The sequence below is a fragment of the Dipodomys spectabilis genome, unplaced genomic scaffold (assembly GCF_019054845.1).
Source record: "Dipodomys spectabilis isolate Male_0828 unplaced genomic scaffold, ASM1905484v1 ptg000084l, whole genome shotgun sequence".
Lineage (NCBI taxonomy): Eukaryota > Metazoa > Chordata > Mammalia > Rodentia > Heteromyidae > Dipodomys > Dipodomys spectabilis.
In genome coordinates this window covers 3198014-3208154 of record NW_024870761.1, presented here as the reverse complement: position 1 = coordinate 3208154, position 10141 = coordinate 3198014, and the positions used below count along the sequence as shown (strand labels likewise).

Genomic DNA, 10141 nt, shown 5'->3' with positions numbered 1-10141 from the left:
ATATACTAGCCTCAAAATCAAATCAAACCTAAACAAAACAAAACAACAACAACAAAACTAGGAATTAATTAATTTAACTAAAATTATGAAGGACGTATATGTGAAAACTTTAAAAATATAAAAAGGGAAATTGAAGGAGATTCATGAAAATAGAAAGTCTTTCAATGTTCCTTGTTGGAAGAATTAACATTTTGAAAACTGCAATACTTCCCTTAAACAATTGGCAATGCAATACTCATCAAAATCCCAACAACTTTCTTCAATGTAGAAGAGAAAGCAATGCAACTATAATATGGAATTACAAAATTACAGATGAAACAGAATGCTTAGAAATGAATTCATGGCCCTATAGTCATCTTACACACACAAACACACACACACACACACACACACACACACACACACACAAACACACACACACACACACAATGGAATTATATTCACCCATCAGAAAGATGAATTTTCACCAGTCTAAGGAAAACGAAAGGTTTGGGAAATTATATTAAGAGCAAAGAGAAAGGAATGCCGACTCAGAGCAATATAGGTTTCATGGATTCATTTCTTTATTGTAGCTAGAAGATGCATACAAATCTATAAGTAAACAAGGCAGATTCTACCTCGTCCATTAGAATGGCCATTACTAAGAAAACTAACAATAGCAAACACTGGCATGGATGTAGCCAATTTGGAACTCTATTACACTGTTGGTGGGAAATTAAACATGTTCAACCACTGTGGAATGCAGTACGGAGTTTCCTGAAAGAGTAAATATAGATCTCCCTTTAGACCCAGTAATTCCCCTCATTGGCAGTAATCCAATAAATAACAAACAAGCTCACTTGAAAGCTACCAGCATAACCATGTTCAGGGCTCAGGCCCAGAGTTCAAGGACTGGAAAAAAGTTACCACTGCTGGTATTTCCGCAAATATGAACCGTTTTATATAAGATACCAAATCAATCTATTTGCAGTAGCTAGATTAGGACTTAAATGTAGTGGGTGATAAAATGGCTCCTTTGTTGAATGTTAGGAGGAGATGTAGGTAATCCATGAAATGGAGATTTTGTTGTCGTTGCTGTGCGAGGGGCTTGTAGTCTGGACTTGGGCACTGTCCCTGAACTCTTCAACTCAAGATGAGTGCTTTACTACTTGAGCAACAGTGCCACTTCTGGTTTTCTGATGGCTAAATGGAAATAATAGTCTCAGGGTCTTTCTTGCCCAGGCTGGCTTTGAACCATAGTCCTTAGATCTCAGCTTCCTGAGTAGCTAGGATACAGCTGTGAGCCACTGGCACAAGGTAAAAATGGGGGATTTTTAGAAAAGAAAATCCACCTCTTCACCTGTGTCTAAACCTCAGATATTACTATTAGAACACTTCACATTTACCTCATTTCATCAGACATTTGTAAATTTTCTCTTTTCCTTCATGTGATAATACTGCAGTCAATATCAACTCAGCTGGGGGACTGGATCAATTGTATGGTAATTGCTAGCACCTAATTTAAGAACTTTTACATCAAAGGAAATGAAACCCTAATTTGGAATAATTGTTTTCTCTTTTTATTACAAATCTGTGCTTGATTACTTCCTAATGTGATATTAGACTTCCTAATAAAGTGATGAAATTTTCTTTCTTTTCAACCTTCTCCCACATGTGGTCAAATACTTTAGAATTTAAAGATTTGCACTGATAATTCATTAAGGTGACTTTTAAGAAAATGTGCATTTCTGGAATTTGGTATTCTATCTTGTTCTTACATGCACAAGCTTTCTATGATTTATTTGTTCTACAAGGAATTCTACTTTCCAATCTTTCAGTGACCAATTTTTGTCTCTCTGATCAGTCTTTCTGATCCTCTCTCTGGAGTCTCATGTGAGTCTGCCTCATAAAAAATATATTAGTTATCAACTAAATGACTCTCAGCTTCTGTTTTTTGCCTGACTTCATGTAGGCTGTGATAGCAACCCTGCCTGGCTGTGCTTACTGGAGTGCGTGTGTGTGTGTGTGTGTGTGTGTGTGTGTGTGTGTGTGTGTGTGTGTTTTGTTTTAGATATCTAGGATTACTATTCAAGTTAGAAGTTTCTCTGGACCCCTGTGATCCGCTGGCCTAGAGTCAATGGGTTTTTCTCCTAAAGATACAAAGAACAACTGATTAAATTCCTGTTAATTGTTTCAAAATGAGAAAATCAGGCATCCTTGCAAAGTCATCAATAATGTTTTCTAACCACTTACAGAAGTCGTCTATCAAGATGGCTTTTCAAGGTTGACTCTGAAAAAAGTTCATTTCCAACTAGGCACCATAAAGCAGATCACATTCCTGGGATCAGACATTTGGAAGGAAGGGGAACGAACCTTCCTTCCTTCTTTTATGATCGATCAAACCATAATATTCTTCAGTTGTGGCCAGTCTGGGACACATATTCTCAAGAACATTCTGTTGTGTAAAAGAGGACCAACTTTCAAAATAACGGTGTAAATACTTGTCTACTACACACTCATTTATCTTGCTTTTATCTGTTGTTATTTTCATTACTTCAAACAGATGGATAATTTATATTGGGATTACACAAAGTATTAATGGACTAAACATTCACTTTACTTTCATATATCCAATATAATACACTTAACCCGTAATGGACAAATAAATCCAACTCTAGAAACAATGTCAGGAATATAAAATAAACCTTAATACGTATAATCTGGCACACATACAACATCATCTACTCAAAAATTCAGTCTCTCTGTAAATATTTGGTATGAAGTAATAAAAATTCAATTAATGAATATAACTTTTAAGAATCATCTGAAATAGTCCTCGTGTATATAATTTTATAGATGTCACCTAGGCAAGAATTTAACATGCATGTAGAAATCAAATTTCCACAATTTAAGCTATATGAGAGGGGTCATACCCTCGTGTACTATGCGGTGTGAATTTTTCCACAGTGCTGAACCCTTCCAACTAATACCAAGTGTCATGTGCAATAATTTATTATTTGATGTTAAGATGAGTGCTAAGTGTAGAACACACTTTGAATTATTACATTAAATCACAGAAATGAAGCAAAAATGATATGTTATTTGTTTAAATTCTCATGCTTCTCAATTTTACAATTCATAAATATATTATTAAAATTATTTTCACTTTCTTTTCTATAGCTGCTGAAATTAAAATTATATATTAAACATTCAATATTAAGAAATCAATAATAAGTAAACTATTATTAAAATGATATGCTATTTAACTGTGATTTGAATTATACTTCTAAAAAATTGTGATGTAAACAAGTCAATAGAATTAAGGGTGATCATTTTCAAACTTAGCAGCTTGTTATTTTTTTTATTTTATTTTTTGGGTCCAATTGTGGGTCCTGAACTCTAGGCCTTGGCGCTGTGCCTCAGCACTTCAGCTCAAGGCTAGTGCTCTACCACTTGAAATAGAGCACCACTTCTGGTTTTTTTCTTTTTGATTATGTGGTGCTGAGAATCAAACCCAGGGCCTCAGGTATGCAAGGCAAGCACTCTACCACTGAGCCACCTTCCCAGCCCAGCAGCTTGTTATTTGTTTCCTAATTGTGTCATTTGTTATTCTTGGTCCAAGTCATCTCTTCATCTTAATTGTTTAGTTTTCTATTTTATCTCTATTGGTTTGCTGATTGTGTATTTTGTTTCCCTTTTTAATGACTGACATGAGGCTGAAAATCTGTATGTTAGTTTATTACTTGCTATGTTAATGTAAAATTACTGCTTTCCACAGCTGTTCTACTCTATGATACTACAGTATTTCCCCCACTCCCATCTCCTGTATTGCTGCTCTCTTATATTTTATTTTATTTTTTATTTAAATTTTATTGTCAAGGTAATGTAGAGATGGGATATAGTAACATAAGTAAGGTAATTAATTTATTTTTTTCTAACTTGTTACATTTTCCCCTATTTTTCTCCCTCTTCATTTCTAACGCCCCCCCAAGATTATTTACAACATATTGTCTTGTGAGTACTACTGATGCAAAGGTTCCCCCTTTGTCCTTTGTCTCACCATTTTGTTTTATTTTCCTTTCCCTTCCCTAGTTCAGATCAACATATTTAAAATACCCAGGGTATCAAAATCAAATACAGTGACTACAGGGGATAAACCATAGGTGGGGAAAACACAAAAGGATAAAAAGAAATCACATAGTACATTAAGAACAACAACAACAAGCCGGGCGCTGGTGGCTCATGCCTGTAATCCTAGCTACTCAGGAGGCTATCTGAGGATCGTGGTTCAAAGCCAGCCCGGGCAGGAAAGACCGTGAGACTCCTATCTCCAATAAACCACCAGAAAACCGGAAATGGCGCTGTAGCTCAAGTGGTAGAGTGCTCACCTTGAGCTGAATAGCTGAGGGACAGCGCCCAGGCCCAGAGTTCAAGCCCCACGCCCGACAAAAAAAAAAAGAACAACAACAACAAAGAACATGTCTTGGAGTTCATTTCACTTGGAATCACCTTATACGATCATATGTACATAACTATTGAGCTATTCTACTCATCTACTAATATTATCCTTGATGTACACAATAATGCTCCCCTATTACCCAGTTATCCCACTTCTGGGCATATAACCAGGTGATCACAAACAAGGCCACAGTAAAGCTACTACTGTGTATCACAGTAATATTTACCAAAAACGACACACGCACACACACACACACACACACACACACACACACACGCACACACACACACACACAAACACAGATATACACACATGGAAAAATATGCTTCCATCATAAAGAATGTGACCACCACATTTATAAGAAAATGGAAGATCTTGGAAAAATCATATTAAGTGAAGTACCCCAGACTTAAAGAAACATAGGTCACATGGTTTCCATTATTTGTAATAATTAGTTTACATCAAGGATAATCTCATGTATTTTAATTTGACATTTTGTTCTATGTTGAGCGTGCAACATTATTGCTATATTGTTTGTTATTATTTCTGGAAATCGGCAGGTATACTTAAAGAATTACATTCATATTATCCATTATAGAAGGAAGAACAACTAAAAGAGTAACCACTACTAGGAAGAACAACTCCTACTTACTTAGATATATTCGTATGTAAGGCCAATGTTGTGCCCTGTATCCTCATGTTGTACATTACAACTCTATACCTGGTCATAATATATATCTAGTATCTTATGCATTGTGAACTAAATGCCCCAGAAGTTCCACTTTGCTTTACTTTTTTAAAAAAAATTCTGTCTTACTATTTGAGGATGGTGTGTGTGTGTGTAGGTGTGTGTGTGTGTGTGTGTGTGTGTGTGTATGTGTGTGTGTGTGTGTGTGTGTTTACAAAGATCAGAACATGACATTTTTCTTCATTTCGAATACATCTTTCAGGTCATTGTAAGTTGTGGCTAATGGGAGAAGTCTCTTGTTATTTTAAAGATGAAACAAAAAGATATTTGTGCATGTACCACAGTTGTTTATTAGTATATTTGAACACTGAACTTTGATTTATATCTTGGCTGTTGATGTGAATAATGTGAATAACAATGAACTACAGATATATTTTCTAGTTACCCAGAGAGAAATAATCACATGATTGGTGGTTCAGATGATATTTCAATTATGATTTCTTTAGAAAACTGCATACTACTTTCTACAAGGAGAATATTAACCTGTATTTTGACCAAGAGTGTAGAAAATTTCCTTTTCTTCACACTCTCACCAACATTATTACCTTTTACTTAAAAGGTAATAAAGGCCAAGTTTTTACTATCTTCAGTACCCCAGACTGTCTTAAGACTGAAATCCAACCTCCTAAATGCTTGGAATTACAAACCTTTACCACCACACCTGGTTCCTTTGATTTTTTTTGATAAGAGTTATAATAGTTATAAAGTAGTATCATAGTAATTTTGAATTACATTTCTCTAATGACTTCTGCTCACAAAGCATTAAGCCAGCACAGAAGTTGTATTAAACACAACTGGTAAACCCACTGGTGATATAGAGGGGCTTATGGAAAACATGTCTATTCAAACTTTTGTCCATTTTAAATCAAGTTTCTTGTTAATCTCATCTTTAATCTCTGTATACAAAAATAATTAATTCAAGGTAGTAAAAAAGAAAAAAATTAAGCAACTCCTAACATTTTTCAATTTTCAATAACATGATATTGCTTCAATCATTTTCTGTTTATAATTGAGACTATATAACAATTTAGTTAGACCTGTTACATAGCTATATGTATTTTATTTATTTTACATTGCTTGCTCTTTCCAAAGCCTGCATGTCTAATTTTGGTTTCTTTCAGTCTTAAGTAGTTCAGATTTCAATCTGAAGAATAAATGGAAGTAAGTAAACAAAAAATACAGTTCTTCTCATCTGATAATGCCTCTACAAGAATGAGAAAGAGTTCACCATTCTAAGAACCCTTAATTCTTAAGATAAAATTTGTTATAATGCTAATGTTATTACCATTTCAGTGTTGGGAAAAATTGTAATTAAAGGAAGTAAGTGCATGGCCCAAGACACACAGTGTTGAAGGAGATGAGTCAAATTTTCCAGAAGTCTTTCAGCAATACACAAAAGGTAGATAAATTCTCTCCATTCTCTGATACTCTCAATTCAATATTCATATTGTCCAAGGAATAATAGCATAGCAATTATTGCGAATGGTGATTGTTTTCTGTTACATTTTGTCTTCAACACAGACTGTGTTGGTGACATTGGGTTATCATGAACAGAGCTGAGCTTATAAATTATGGTCCAAAGACATGCAAATTTTTTTCTGTCCCATAGTTCCAGTATCGGTTTTAAAACGTTCTAAATATTTTAAATGTCATCACTTACTGTATTTTAAGAATTCAAGAATGAAAAAATTCACATATAATCAATCCAAAATGCTTTAAAACTAGGAGATGATAAAACAGGCCCCTGTGAAGTAAATTTTCTTCTACTTTTAAAATTATTCTGAAAGCCATTTGCTGGTTTGTTACACCTGTAATCCTAACTACTTGGGATACCTACTCAGGAGACTGAGATCTGTGGAAGCCAATCAGGGCAAAATAAATTCATGAGATTATTTTTCAAAAATTTTAATGAACCAGCAAAGGGCCAGGAATGGAGATATAGCTCATATAGTAGCTCACCAATCTAGAGAGAAAGATGTAGCGAGACCTTAAGCCCTGATTTCAAACTCTGAGCATGCCAACATGCAGGAATGCACACACACTCACTTTTTCAAAATATCTTCATATCAGTATTTTGCATTAATTTCTTTGTTAACGATATTATATGGGTAAAATAGGCAAAATAAACTTCCATCTCAAAACATTTTTATACATTTTTGTTGTAAAAATACTGTACAGAGGGGTTATAGTTACATGATCAAAGTAATAAGTACGTTTCCTATCAAGCATTGTTACCTCCTCCTTTGTTTTCCCCCCACCATTGCTTCCCTTCCACCTCCACAAGTACACTCCTCACACCCACAAGCCCCACCCAATGTCCCCAGCCTAAATTATAAAGTTCGTTTTTCAAAATAATGTCTTGTGCATCTATTGTTATACAATGGGTCAAACTGTATTCCTATTTAAGCATGTTGTTTTTTCCATTTCCCTCCCCAAATTAGAGAAGTGTATATACAAGATGCAGATGCACCAACATCAAATAAATTGAACACGGGGGTTATACTGTTGGGGAGGAACATATAAAAAAATCACATCTTACATTATAAATATGTGAGAAACATCAGCAAAAAAGAAAAACCACTTCTGTCTCTATCTTGGGGGTCATTTAGCTTAACATCAACTTATCTATCATATACACATAGCTTTTTCAACTTTTCTGCTTATCCCAGACATATACTAGTTATTGCAAATAAGGTATACTATGGGACCTATGTTTCTTTGGACTTGGCTTACATCAGTTAATATAATTTTTTTTCAAGACTTTCCATTTCCTAACAAATTGGGCAATGTCATTCTTTCTGACGGAGGCATAGAATTAATATATATACATATATATACATATATATGTATATATATGTAATATGTGTGTGTGTGTGTGTGTGTGTACACATACACACAGAACATTTTACTTTTTTGTTTTTTAGAGCAACTTAGTTTTCCACCTTCATCATTTTTTCAAATGTTTTTCTTGTGATTAAGTGGTTACATAATTTCCCAAATTTCACAATATTGTGGGATAGTGATGCTTAGTTAAAGTCACAAACACATTCTAACTTTGATGGAGCAAATTGTCTATCATGGTCTACAACATTTATGAGTTCTCTGAGCTTTGAAATAGAATTATTTCTTCCATATGTATACTTCTTTTGTTTTGAAATATGTACATTTCTTTTGTTTTGCAGAGCATCAGCTGTTCCCTCTTTCCCACTTGTTTCCTCCTTCCCTTCAGTGACATTGAGTTGCTTATTTCATTTTGGTCAATGTCCATTGCAGCTGATGGATCCAGCTGTTGTATGTTTTTCCCTGATTCCCTCTAGTTCTGTGTCATCTTCCTGGTTTCACTTCAGTGTGCACATTTGATCAGCAGAATGGGGTTATTTAGTAGTGATTCAATCAGATGAGTGGAAGTCCTTGGTTTCTTAAGTGTTGTTAATTTTGTCATATCACCTTACATTTTGGATTTAAAATCCACTTATCACGGAGACCATGTGCTGTTTGTCTCTTTGCTTTTGGCTTACCTCACTCAACATGATTTCTTGTAGGTTGATTGATTTCCCTGCTAATGCCATTATTTTGTCCTTTCTAATGACTGGAAAATATTCCGTTGTGTATAGTTACCATAGTTTTTGGATCTATTCATCTCTGGTGGGACATATGGGTTGTTTTCATATCCTAGCTACTGTGAACAGTGCTGCGATAAACATGGAGGTGCATGTGTCCTTGAATATTGGTACCTGTTGTTCAGGATAGATGCCTAGAAGTGGTATGAGTGGGCCATAAGGAGCGTCAATATTTAGCTTTCTGAGGACTCACCAGACTGCTTTCCAAAGTGGTTGTGTAAGTGTACATTCACACACACACACACACATACACACACACACACACACACACACACACACACACACACAGAATGTTTTCTTGATCCATTCTTCTACTAAGGGGCATCGGGGTTGGTTCCATATCTTAGCTATGGCAAATAATGCTACAATAAGCATTGCTGTGGTGGTTGTTTTAGTATGGACTTGTTTGTGATCATTTGGATGAATGTCCAAAAGTGGGATTGCTGTGTAATAGGGAAGCTCTATGTGGAGTCTTTTGAGGAACCTCCAAACTGCTTTCCAAAGTGGATGAACAAGTGTACACTCACACCAAGAATGCAATAGGCTTCCCTTCTGGCCACATCCCTTCCAGCATCTGTTGTTTTAAAAATATGGAACGATTCACTAAGTTGCATGTCATCTTTGTGCAGGGACCATGCTAATCTTCTCTGTATGTTCCAATTTTAGTGTATGTGCAGCCAAATTGAGCACAGAACAATTTTTTATATGTAAAGTGTAATTGATTTTCTTAAACTAGACAATTCAACACAAATAAGTTAAAAAGAATTGTGAAATTTTAGAACCATGTATTTCTTACATAAGCACACATTTAAGAATAAAGTCAAGATTGACATGCCAAAAACAAAATAATTCCAGATATTTGTTGTTCATGAGATGTGTAGGAAGAAGAATTCAATTATTCTACACAAGGCACCTGTCATAATGGTCATTGCAGCAAATGTTAAGGTTTGTTAAAAGTTTTAATGTTTTAAATATGTTTCATTTTGGGATTTGCTTATATATGGCAAAATCAAGACTGTTTGAAGGTCATAAAATTTTTCGATAAAGTATATAATTTTTCTGGTAGCATGTACTAGTAAGTATGTACATTTCATAGTTTATAGAAACTTTACTAATGATAAGTTGCAAAGACTGTGTAAAGAAGCAGAGTGAAGAGGTAAAATTTTAAGTACACAGTTTCTGTTAAAACTTTAGGGCTCCCTTACGTTATATGTTTGTGATGAACAAATAATGATATAAGCCACATACAAATGGTGAGATGAACTATAAATAGTAATCTTAGTGGGTAAATTTAAAAGCTACTCATAGCTTTATCCAGATTTAAATGTATAAGAA

General features: G+C 34.7%; 1 non-coding gene across 1 annotated transcript; it reads right to left on the bottom strand.

Annotated features, from left to right (window-relative positions):
* Nucleotides 1-9390: 9390 nt before the first annotated feature.
* Nucleotides 9391-9496, bottom strand: LOC122111019. Its single transcript, XR_006147971.1, has one exon. It is a non-coding gene; the product is annotated as a U6 spliceosomal RNA (small nuclear RNA).
* Nucleotides 9497-10141: the final 645 nt, after the last annotated feature.